At 43.3% G+C, this 12,555-nt stretch overlaps 1 pseudogene; it reads right to left on the minus strand.

The window, feature by feature from the left end:
* Positions 1-3,067: 3,067 nt before the first annotated feature.
* Positions 3,068-12,337, minus strand: LOC125305776 (annotated as a pseudogene).
* Positions 12,338-12,555: the final 218 nt, after the last annotated feature.

Below are 12,555 nucleotides of genomic sequence, written 5' to 3' on the forward strand. Positions count from 1 at the left end.
AAGTGGTTCAAGTTCAAGGGATGCGTTAACGTTAGTGTTGACAGGTGAAGTCGAGAGGCAACCCAGATAGCAAAATGTATTTGGCCCGGAAAACGGACCTGGGCCGGTGTCTTTGGCACAACGGGCCAATACTGCCCAAGATCCGCTTTCATGATCTGGGCCCAGCTCTGGGACGGCTCTTGAACCGATGTGTTTTTATTTCATGGATCCGGCCAACCGTGCAAATTATCGCCATGATCTGGGCCAGATCCGACCAGATAAGTGTTCGATAGTATGCATTGCGGCCCTTATTTGGGCCAAATGTGCACTTTATCATAATGATCTGGGCCAGATCCGGACCAGATGAGTGTTCGATAGTGGCATTATGGGCCCTTATTTGGGCCAAATGTGCACTTTATCATAATGATCTGGGCCAGATCCAGATCAGATGAGTATTCGATAGTGCCGATTATGCCCTTATTTGGGCCAAATGCGACCAGCTCCATTTTACGCCTGGCACCCATTTGTACTATATAGTCAATGTCACTAACAAATCAAGGAGTTACAGTATTTGTTCAGAATTTCAAGCTTTAAAAAGTTAAGATTGTCAAATGTATAAAGGATTACTAATAAAGCTTTTAAACAGTAACATCCAATACCCCTAGTTGAACTCAGTAGCCAGTAGTTTGATCATATATATATTGAGTGTTAAATTATCAACATCTTGGAATAAATTATCTAAAAATCAAAACCTTGTACTAATGTATTTCAGAAAAGAAGCACAAATTCAAAATTTTACTTTTTTTACTTTATTAAATTTCATTTATCACACACACTTTCCCTCTCAATTTATTACACACACATATGTAGCATGCACTGGGTGGTGGGTGGATCTTGTCCTTACTGCCCTGTTGAGACAAGAAAGGCAAATCAGCACACATGACAATCCTTGGCTAATGCTTCCTTTACAAAATGACATTACTCAACATTATCAAGATAGTTAATGATTTGAGTTGAATTTGAGAATGAATGATTTGTGATGCAGTGTGTAATGCTTCCACTAGATTGGAAATGTAAAAAATCTTGTTTGAGAAAGATGACAAGTCTTAGTCTTGGAACAAGAAAATTTGAAAAAAAATGTGAAAATGGAGGGTACAAATTAGAAGACAAAGTGGAACGCCTATTTCTATCCCTGTTCAAACAATTTAAGCAAAAACAGCTGCCCACATTCAGCTTTTAGAGAGACAGTTATCTTTGATTATGAGTGCATCACCGGGGACTAATTTCCAAATGACGCATTGTCCGGCCATACCTAACGAGAATTTTAATCCTGATAACACCTTTATGTAATATATTTTTGGTTTTGAGTTTTAAATGTCAGAAACATAGGCTAAACAGTGCTACAAGACTTACACTTTACCTTACTGAAAGGCAGGATTGCAGACAGGGCACGCCTGAATTCACGCCAGTCACGCCACCTCAACGGGTCCTGGGGCTTAAGACAGACATTTTATTAAATATCTTTTATTTTATATCCTTTATATTTTTTCTGAATGACTGATATTTATGACAGCACACTTTATGCAGATTAGCCTATAGCCTAGGCCTACTATTTTTATTACAACTCTACCTCCTTTAATTCAGCTGTCTGGTTGAAGCCTGGAAATGTTGTAAACAAAGTAGCATAGTTGGCTAGTTTAGCCTATCATAGTCTACTGATTGGACTGTTCAGTTTCCCCATGTGTGTTGAAGTTTCAAGATAATACTTGTTCTCCTTTGGGACAGGTCCTTTGGGAAACGTTGGTATTGAGATGATCAGTCAACTTCAATGCAATTGTTTTAAACAAATATGTGCAGCAATGATAGCTAATGATGCTAAGCTTGATTTAATAGTAATTTAGCTAGTCGTCTTATAAAGCCCTTGCTTTTCACGACATTGTGAATGTTTTTATTTAAGTCGCTACAAGTGTTCATTGAGCAGTTGAGGGAGGGAGCTGAGAGAGAACGGGCAAGGAGAGGGTTTACTTATATAATGTTTGGTAAAGTTGCACACATAGTCTACAATGAAAGCAAGGAGAGGTATGAAATTATTATTTATTTATTTGTTTTGGACAACGTAGACTACCGATAAGTAAAAGCGGAGATGTGGGTTGCTTTTGGCGCCGCAGAAGCTGCAAAGCAGTGCGTGAAACACTAGAAAGGGTGTGTCGCGATTCTGCCTTTTCACACACTTGACACAGTATCGCGGATATGAATGTCGCGATTTGGCTCGAATCATTATATCGTTACAGCCCTACTGATAACACCTTTATGTAATATATTTTGGTTTTTGAGGAAATATCAGAAACATAGGCAAACAGTGTTACAAGACTTACACTTACTGAAAGGCAGGATTGCAGACAGGGCACGCCAATTCACGCCACCTCAACGCCTGGGTCCTGGGGCTGAAGAGACTGGGGAGGAGGGAGAAGGCATGATTCATTCGATACTTGGATACCCGCCTGACAGCATAAAAATCGCTTATTTTAACATACTAACACGTGATCTCACAACATAAATAACTCGCCAACATCCCAATTCGTTCCATTGTTAGGGGACCTGAAACCGGGTCTGCTCCGCTCTGTAAATTTTCATGGTGGAATACATTTAATAAGTCGACTAATCGCTGCAGCACTACAAAGAATCTGTCACTGTTTATGTTATAACTAGATTGTAACTCTGTAAAGTGTTTTCCATTGCTGCTGTTTTTCTCAACCACGATTACCACGAGTTTAAAATGCCCTCCCGCTTATGTAGTCAAGATGGCACTTTCGAGGGCTTAAAAGATTCTAGGAGTGAAATATGTAGACTATCCAGCCGCTTCCGCTCAGCTTTTAGAGAGACCGTTATCTTTGATTACGAGTGCACCATCGATTAATTTCCAAATGGCGATTGTCCGTCGTGACAAACGAGAATTTTAATCCCCTGATAACACCCTTTATGTAATATATTTTGGTTTTGAATTTTAAAATGTCAGTAGGCTAAACAGTGCTACAAGACTTATTACTTACCTTACTGAAAGGGAGGATTGCAGACAGGGCACTTCCCGTCACGCCACCTGAACCTCAGTCCTGGGGCTGAAGAGACGGGAGGAGGGAGAAGGCATGATTCATTTGATACTTGGATACACGCCTAGACTGCTAACTGTATAAAATCATTATTTTAACATACAAACACGTATCTCACTACATAGAACACATCTCAATTATTTTCTGGCTTACAGAGGATGCGGAAGGCGTTAAGGAATCAGGCTAGCATGCTAGCCTGGAAATTGTGAGTTAAAATCTCAGCCTAAGTTGCTCTAAGGGGAGACTAGCCCTGAAGTAACAAGTAGAATTGACCAAATTAAAGTCGCTTCGGATAAAAGCGTTGCTAAATTAATTTGTACATGGCTAAAATTAACATTTCATTAACCCTTGCTTACCCCAAAAGCTAACGTTAGCTAATTGTCCAAGATCAGTTTAAAGTAAGCGAAACGTCAACAGGATCCATTAACATTATATGAAAGCAAAAATAATGTATTTCATTCTAATATAGTTGAAGCAAATAGGCTTACCTGAAACAAATCAAACGAACTCTTCTTTTCACTGGCTCTCGTGTTCACCAACGCCTCCGTTAACGTCTAACTCAGCTCTGGCTGCAGTAAGGCAGGTCGGCGAAATCATTAGAACTAAAAATTGGCTTGCGTTTCCTATGACTGGCATTATCAGTTGTGACTAGGGTTGCCAACTATGAGAAAATAAAATAAGGAACATCCCGTGCGAAACCGGGCGGGGAGCGGGTGGTGGTCAGACAGGGGGTCTGGGGTCCCCAAAATTTTGGATTGTGGATGTGATTTCCCTGCATTCTGGTGCATTTTGGAGATGGCCAATGCCTAGGCCTACCAGGTTTTTTTGTATTATTCATTTATTTCATGTCAGTAGCCTACTGAAGTACAGAATTTATTTCAACATTTATTTCATATTAATATGGAAGAACAATAAGTAGTCTGCAATAGTAGTCTGCAATTTATTTCATTTATTTCTTTGGAAGAACAAGAAGTGAGAGATGACAACAATTAGTGAAAATATTATACTGTACAATACAGCGAAATCATTCTCGTGTTGTCATGGAACCGAGCGGAAGTTACCGTTAACCAATGTGGGTGTGGCCAAAGAAGCAGAGGCAGTAGTGAAGATGGACAGCAATTTATTATTCGGCTTGGATCGAACAACCAAGCAGAAGAGTCCATAGAAAAATGCACAGAAAAAACGTTAATAATAATCTTACAAAATTGCGATATTGAACCAGTGTGAAAAATCTGAACCAGTATGAAAAATCTGCTTTAGCATCTAATCTTGCGATATTGAACCAGTATGAAAAATCTGCTTTAGCATCTAATCTTGTGATATTGAACCAGTATGAAAAACCTGCTTTAGCTTCTAATCAAAATACAGCGGCATTTATTTATTTCTTCCATTTATATTTCTTTTGCTCCCTGGCAGCGGCTAGTAGTTGCTTGTCAGGAATTACGGCACTGTGAAACTGAGCACAGGCCACGTCAAAATTGAGGGTGATTGCAAGTTCGCTCTTAATAAGCTCAACAGAGCACTTGTTCCTAACATCCGACCACTTATTTTTTCATCAGCGAGAACACTCTCTCTACATAGCCAGTAGATGGCGGAATGCTTAGTATGAATGAGACAACAGCCTGCATGTTAGGCAGGGATGCTGGCTGTAAAACTGCCATCCACCTTTGAGCTGTTCCCTTTGGTTCCCAATCCTCCTGAGCAGCAAGACGTGTAAGGATTACGTTGGCAGCAATACATTCATCGTAAAGGTTGTCCATGTTGAGGTTCAGCCTGGAAAGATTCAGGTTTTCGATGATCTTTGCCATGTCCTCAAACAGGATCTTGCCTGATGTTAAACAAAGAGGCTGCAGGTGGAAAAGCCAGTTGGACTCAGAAAAATCAAACCACTTCTCAATGTATGAGATGGCGGTGTTGAGGAAAGCGGTAAAATCGCTTCTGGCAACATCGGCATCCTGTTGATTCAGGCGTTGGATCTTCTGCCTCGTCAAAAAACCATAGAACTGGTCTTCTCTACGTTGACACAGTTTCCTTCTGAAAGATGACATGATTTCATAGAGGTCCGCAGATGTGGTGTTATTTCTCTCCAACCTTTTAACCACATCCTCAAAGATTGTGAGGATGTTGTTGCAGAAAAGGAGATAGACCTCCACCTTGTCCGGCTCGTCCTCTTCTGAAGTATCAGCTGATATTTTGAGGAGGGATCGAAGGTGTCTTGGGCAGTCCTCTCCCATGCTGATGAAATACCTCTTCAATGGAGTCCAGCTCTGAAGAAGTCTGGTGATGGCTGGATTCAATGACAGCCATCTTGTAACCACATGGCGCAGGACTTCATGAAACTCCACATCGCAGTACTGGAAAAAGTCCTTAAGGCTCTCTCTGCGTTTAGCAGATACAGAGAAGAAGCTGAACACTTTCAGTACCACATTCTCAACATCCACAGAGAGATGGTCAAGTGCATGTTTGATTGTGTTGTGCACAATGTGGGCATGACAGTTTCCTTTCATGAGCTCTGAATTGGATTCCTTCAACTTTTTGTAGACAGATTTGTGAATTCCATAATTGACATTCGTGTTGTCTGCACTGAATGCGGACATATTCTTAAATGAGAGTCCTAGTTTTCAAAGGAAGAACTATGGAACTCACAATCCCCTCTGTTGATTCATCTGGGTTTTCAAGAAAATCAATTAATTTATTTGTGACCCCGCTCTCAGGAGAGAAATACTGCACAGCCAGAGGAAACATTTTCCGGTTCCCCTTGTTTGATGCATCTGTTTGCAGTGAGAAATAGCATGGACATGGAGCACTTAATTTGCAGATGACCTCCTCAATTGCCTTAGGGAAAAGGACGTCAGTTACTAAGGCCTCTGCTTTTGTCCTCCCACAGGACATTTTCTTTGCTATGTTGGAATCACATAATGTCCGTTGGGTCAACTTGAGAGCGCAGTCCGAGCTGTTATAACTCAGGTTGTGTTTCACAGTGTGATACACATGAGTTAGTTCTGCAGCAGTCACCTGTTAAGAAAAAAAAATGTCACTGTATGTATTTATTTATTTACTATTTATTCACACCTATTTATTTACTATTTATTCACACCATATTTATTTACTATTTATTCACACCATATTTATTATCATATATGTGTCATGTAAAAAAAGCAATGTCACTGTTTGTATCTATTTATTCAGTATACTCACTCAACTCGCACACATGAACTTAATAGATATTACTGGACTTTAAATAGCCCATGTACATAAACCCCCTCCCCATTCTATTTATTTCTTAATATAATTATTCTGCCTCATAGTCATTATCATTCTCCCCATCTCCACCAATTCACAGTAAAGTTGTGCAACCAACATAATTTCACTACATGCTTACAGATGTGTATCTTTTTGTATGTGACAAATAAATATCATTGTGTCCTTGTATGTAGGTATTAGTTTTTATGTAGAAGTAATTAACTGATGATGACAAAACTTCTAGGCCTATGGCATACTCTTACTTAATCTAACTGAAAATTATAATTGTATTGCACATACCAAGTCAGCCTCTGGTGAGGTAGGGCGGATAAGGAACCTTGACAGAGCTCCATCCCCCTCTGCTCTCCTCTGCCTCTCGCTCTTCTGGTGATTGTCACCTGCTGCGTGCTGTTTCAGGTCACACACGCCACCATGTGAAATAGAGAAGAGCCGACGGCAGATGGTGCAATTTGCCTTGTACTCGTTCTCCCTCACGCCTTCTGCCCAAGGGAATTCGCTTCCCATTCGATCACGATATCGCTGCATACGCCTTTTGGTTACCGGAGTTTTGGGACGTGGCCATTGTTAAATTTTTCTTGTGAATCTCGCGCCTGTTTTTGACAGCGTTGCCACGATACATGATAAACAATTCATGAAACAACCTATTACAATGCAGAACAGCGCCATTCTAGAACCTTTCGCGGTGCGACGTGCGAGTGATATTGACACAGACCAACAGGGACCCGCTGGCCACTGCTGCTTTGAGAAACAGTAAAGTGTCGTTTATGGTAGAGGTTTTTAGTTTTTTTGTGTGTGTTTTTCATGGTAGTGTGTGTGCGCAGTGAGCAGTTTCTCATAAATACGGAACAAAGTGCGTTCCGTAAGAGTTCAATACGGAACACCTCTTTCAAGCTTCGGATACGGGACGAATCCGTATTATACGGAACGGTTGGCAACCCTAGTTGTGACTGTGCTTCCTGCCCCCTGGTGTCTGATCCGGGTCAATGTCTCCATCACGACAGTAAAACAGAGGTGACAGTTACACGGATTTGCCAGTTTGAAGGCGGAGTCTGTCCGGAGTCTACTGCTATCTGGGAAGGCAAGTTGCTGCTCAAATTCTCATAATTTGGGAGCAATACAGTCGGTTTCTATTTGTCTTTGTAAATAGCATACTGTAAATAAAACTGTAATGTGGAGTTAGCCTACAGAGTTTGTGGCTTTTGTTTCAGTTGTGTATTTAGGCTAAGCTAGGTAGCGCGCTATATATAACGGTGTAGGCTACATGATGCCATGCCAACTCTATAGCCTACTGTTTGGCCTATTCTGGGTTTTGGGATAATTTTTGCCCTCAAAGAACAATATAGCACCTCAATAATATTAATTTAATAATTGACCAGTTTTATCAGAGCCTCCCCTGTTCCAAAGAGCAGCAATCGCTGGTGTGGCCCACCTCGAGTGTCGCACTGGTTCAAAAATACCTTGAGCTACTGGCTTGTCAAGCTCCTCGTCTAGCTTTGGCCGCAGGGAAAAAGGCACGGAGCGTGCTTTAAAAAACTTAGGTGATGCTGTCGTATTAATATCAATGGCAATTGCAGGGGTACGTGAGGCTCCGAGGTCCTGAAAAAGTTCTGCATATTCCGTTAGGATGGGCTCCAGAATCTGCTGATGTGACCTGAGGAGGACTAGTGATGTTTCAAGGCTACAGTGTATTACGAGGTTTGCATAGGTGACGGCTGTAGGAAGGGCGGGAGCGACCACCGAACGTAGTGTGAAATATGTTGCAGCCCCACAGACGCTAAGCAGAATAGCGCGTCGTTTCTCCTCCTCCTGCTACGTCGTTAGCCAGGAAAAAAAACATTCTAATCGCTTAATATACTCTTCAATGGAATTGAAGCCTTCATCAAACTCTTCTATACGACCCAGCATGGTCATGGTGATTGTCGTCACTCACAGATTGATGCCGGACTGTAGACTATTGAAGGTTGATGATTACCACGAAAAAAACTTTGTAGATTCGGATCCGCTTCGTCGCCAGTGTAAGATCTGACACAGAGTCTAGAGAGATAGTGGTAGTAAACAAACTCTTTACTTAGAACTTGACCAAAATAATCACAGCATGCACAACTCAAGGGCTACCTCCAGTTCCTCGGTTAAACATAACATCACATCCCATTACTTTTAGTCTCGCCCAATGAGAGCCCCATTAAGGATTCACCGGAGAGCATGCACCTAAACATAAATCTCAATACATTACATAAACTACCAGTGTTTTTTCAAAGTTCTCAATGTCTCGTTTTAAATGTCAAGGCCCTCGTAAGTCTACCAGTGAAGTATGGAGCTACTTTGAGCCTCGTAAATGGTGTAAAACAGTGATTTATTTGCATGGCTGGGCTGATGCCCGAGGCACCCCCATCGAAAAACTGTTTCAACACACGTAGGTCAGTATTACACCGGAATTCTCCTTTAATCTTTCTAGATTACCAGGGTCTGGATTTTCCAGGCTAAGAATGTCCAACTCATTCACAAAGTTGTCCTGGAGGGCGATAAAAAACCACCAAGTATAATTTGTATGGCTCAGTTATCATGATGGAATGATATTCAAACGAACTGTGGACCTGAGCAGGCAGCAACTGTGTAAACCTCCAATCATCAGAGACGAGAAAGCCTGTCCAGCCTCCTCTACCAGACGAACGACTGGTATGCGAAAAAGCATAATTGGTCGACAACGCTGCAGGTGTGGCAGTATTCTCTGGCCTAATCCACGTCTCTGTAAGCGCAAGCAATTGAAGAGATAACTGTGTAAAGGTGTTTGAGTCGTGACTCACTCGGATCTTTCACCCGTGTCTTTAAATTAACCCATGAGTCGCGAGTCTCTAGTATCATTAACTCAGATCAGTTGAGTATACTAACCTGGCAAAAACCTGGTTTCAAATCATGGAGGATCCACATCCAACATGAGAAGGCACTTAAAAATGAAGCACCCCACTGCACTGCTTGAAGTAGGACTGAATTTCCTTGCGATTTAGCAATACTGACTCAAGTGACTCGTTTAACCCGGATCATTACATTACATTACATTACATTACATTTGGCTGACGCTTTTTTAACCAAAGCGACTAACAACATGGTAAACAGTAAGTTTTAGAACAATTCTCACAATTTTAGGACAGTTTAAAAAAAACACATTAGAGTACAGTAAGAATAAGTGCGTCAGTGAGTGCTGTATTTTAACAGTTACTTGTCAGTTTAATGGCTGGTGAGTGCTAGGATCAGTAAGACTTGTTGTAAGTGTTTCTATGAGAGTAGATGTTCTCTAAAGAGCTGGGTCTTCAGGAGTTTTTTGAAAGTGGAAAAGGATGTCCCTGCCCTTGTAGGAACTGGCAGTGTGTTCCACCAACGAGGAACAACAGATGAGAAAAGTTTGATTGGCTTGAGCGTGCGGTGGTAGAGCTAGGCGTCGTTCGGTCAGAGGGCGCAGCGGTCTGGAGGTAGTGTAAGTCTGTATGAGGGCATTCAAGTAGGTGGGAGCAGAACCGGAGACTACTTTGTAGGCAAGCGTTAGAGACTTGAATTTGATACGGGCCGCCATAGGTAGCCAGTGTAGCTGGATGAGCAGCGGGGTAACATGTGCCTTTTTTTTTGGGTTGGTTGTAGACCAGGCGGCGCCGCCCGCGTTCTGGATCATCTGAAGTGGTTTCACTGCGCAGGCTGGGAGACCTGTCAGGAGGGCATTGCAGTAGTCGAGTCGTGAGATGACTATTGCCTGAACCAGAAGTTGGGTAGCATCTTGAGTCAAGTAAGTCCTGATTTTCCGCATGTTGTAGAGTGCGAAACGGCATGACCGGGCGACTGAGGCAACATGATCTGAGAAGTTTAGTTGGTTGTCGAGAACAACTCCAAGATTTCTTGCAGTCCTGGTCGGTGAATCAGACAGGGAGTCAAATTTGATGTTGATGTCGTGGTGTATGGTAGGTTTAGCTGGGATGACCAGCAGTTCAGTCTTTGAGAGGTTCAGCTGGAGGTGGTGTGCCTTCATCCATGTAGCTATGTCTGAAAGGCAATCTGAGATCCGTGCTGAAACCAGGGGGTCGTCAGGTGGAAAGGACAGATAGAGCTGTGTGTCGTCTGCATAGCAGTGGTATGAGAAGCCGTGCGAACGGATAATCTGTCCCAAGGAGGTGGTGTAGATAGCAAAGAGGAGGGGGCCCAGCACTGAGCCCTGGGGGACCCCTGTGGTGAGATGGTGAGGTGCAGATAGCTGACCAAGCCATGATACGTTAAACGAGCATCCTGTGAGGTAGGATTCAAACCAGGAGAGAGCAGCTCCGGAGATTCCCATGTCAGCGAGTATAGAGAGAAGGATACAGTGATTAACCGTGTCAAAGGCAGCCGATAAGTCAAGCAGAATGAGTACTGATGATCGAGCGGTCGCCCTGGCTTCTTTTAAGGCTTCTGTTACAGACAGCAGAGCCGTTTCGGTAGAGTGGCCGCTTTTGAACCCAGACTGATTTGGATCCAGAAGGTTGTTCTGTGAAAGGAAGTCAGAGACCTGTTTGGAGACTGCTCGTTCAATGCCTTTGGATAGGAAAGGCAGTAGTGAGACAGGGCGGTAGTTCTCGACTTGAGCAGGGTTGAGTGAAGCTTTCTTAAGTAACGGTGTTACCCAGGCCATTTTGAACGCTGTTGGAAATGTGCCGGAGGTTAGCGAGGCATTGATCACATGTGTGATAGCTGGAGCGATGGTCGGGCTGATGGACTGAAGTAGGCTCGTAGGTATAGGGTCCAGCGAGCATGTGGTAGGACGGCTGCATGTCAGGAGTCTGGACACTTCACTCTCGGAGAGGCGTGAATGCTGAAAAAAGATGTTCCAGCAGTCCCTAGAGGTTGTAGGAGGCGGTATCTGAGTCAGATGCGTTGAGTGGGCATGTAGAGAATTGACTGCTGATTGCCGCCACTTTGTTTGTAAAAAATGAGGCGAGGGTATCTGCAGTAAGGCTGGATGGAGGAGGAGGCAGCTGAGGGTTGAGTAGCAATTTGAAGGTTGAGAAAAAGTTTTCGAGTGTCTGTAGCACTGTTGATTTTGTCATTGTAGAAAGCAGTCTTAGCAGCAGTGATGCTGGCTGAGAAGGAGGTCAGGAGTGTCTGGTAGTTTTGAGGTCGTCAGCTAGTTTGGATTTGTGCCATTTCCTCTCCCGCGGCTCTGAGTTTGGTGCGCTGCGCATCGGAGGGTATCATTTAGCCATGGATGAGAATGTTTGGATCGAGCTGGCCTTGTGGTAAGAGGGCACAGCTCGTCTAGACACGAGGTCAGTGTGGAGCAGAGCGAGTCAGTGGCTTCATTAACCTCCAGAGAGGAGAAGGTGTTGAGTGGAGGTAGACCGGAGGCAACCACAGAGGAGAAGTGCGTTGGAGACAGGTTCCGGATGTTGCGGCGGAACGTGACTATCGGCTGAGGAGCTGGAGGCTGTTCTGTCAGGCTGACGTTGAACTGGATGAAGAAGTGGTCAGAAAGATGGAGAGGCGTCATCATGAGGGTGTCTGTGCTGCAGTTCCGAGTGAAAATCAAGTCAAGGTCTTTGCCAGCAGGCCTATAAACTGGATCAGTTTAGTGAGTGACTCAGAATAACCCGGATCCTTAAAAGGAATCGAGTTTGACAGGCCTATAAACTGTGAGGCCAGAGCAGGAATGAAGTCCGCTTTACTTACTGCAGATGGGCAATTCCACAACCCCACAGCAAAAAAAAAAGTAGGACGAGCCTGCTGAGCTGATTGTTGCCTTTCAACATCAATGCGCTTATTAACCTGACCGGATAGGGATATGTTGAAGGCACATTATTAGACGGATTATCAGATAACAAGACAAGGTGAGACAAGAGTGAAACTTATCTGAAAGGTGCCTTGCTTGTGTCCTTGCTCGGTGGACTCGTCGCAGGTAGACTCGATTCGTCTTGACAAGAGTAAGATTTCACACGAGGACGCTGCACACGAGCGCTGACGCTCCAGCACATGCTCCAGCACAATAACCAGGCTTTAAATGCTAGTCCTAATATTGATCACGCGGAAAACCACCCTCTCTAAAAACTCACGACACCAAGCCAGTCTAAGCGCAATTAAACAGACGGGTAATGAAAACAATATCAACTACCACTACCTAGTACTGCTAATAACTTAATTTCGCCCCAATGAGGCTATGTAGAAATGTGTTGCAATTTCAAAACCGGATTAC

The sequence above is a fragment of the Alosa alosa genome, chromosome 13 (genome assembly GCF_017589495.1).
Source record: "Alosa alosa isolate M-15738 ecotype Scorff River chromosome 13, AALO_Geno_1.1, whole genome shotgun sequence".
Taxonomy (NCBI): domain Eukaryota; kingdom Metazoa; phylum Chordata; class Actinopteri; order Clupeiformes; family Clupeidae; genus Alosa; species Alosa alosa.